At 35.7% G+C, this 238-nt stretch overlaps 1 protein-coding gene and 1 long non-coding RNA gene across 2 annotated transcripts in view; both read left to right on the forward strand.

The window, feature by feature from the left end:
* mdn1 (midasin AAA ATPase 1) overlaps nt 1-238 on the forward strand; it is a 1,030,807-nt gene that overhangs the window by 535,657 nt on the left and 494,912 nt on the right. The gene's annotated exons all lie outside the window — the stretch shown is intronic.
* Nucleotides 1-238, forward strand: part of LOC116705899 (uncharacterized) — an 11,672-nt gene that overhangs the window by 1,346 nt on the left and 10,088 nt on the right. The gene's annotated exons all lie outside the window — the stretch shown is intronic.

The raw sequence follows: 238 nt of genomic DNA on the forward strand, positions 1-238 counted from the left end.
GGCCCATGAATCTGCCGGACTGCTTCCAGATAAGGAAGGGGGATGGATGATATCCTCGAACACCAGTCTCATCAGGTCTAAGACATAGCCTGTTGTGTGTGAAAAGTAATTTTTAGCACCTATACCATTGCACATTCAGATTTGTTGTTTGAAAGTGTGTGAAAAGTTATGTTTAGTGCCTATGATGCACATTTTTATTTTTTGTTTGTAATAAAAAAAATATTTAAACTTACAAATT

This window comes from Etheostoma spectabile, chromosome 18 (assembly GCF_008692095.1).
Source record: "Etheostoma spectabile isolate EspeVRDwgs_2016 chromosome 18, UIUC_Espe_1.0, whole genome shotgun sequence".
Lineage (NCBI taxonomy): Eukaryota > Metazoa > Chordata > Actinopteri > Perciformes > Percidae > Etheostoma > Etheostoma spectabile.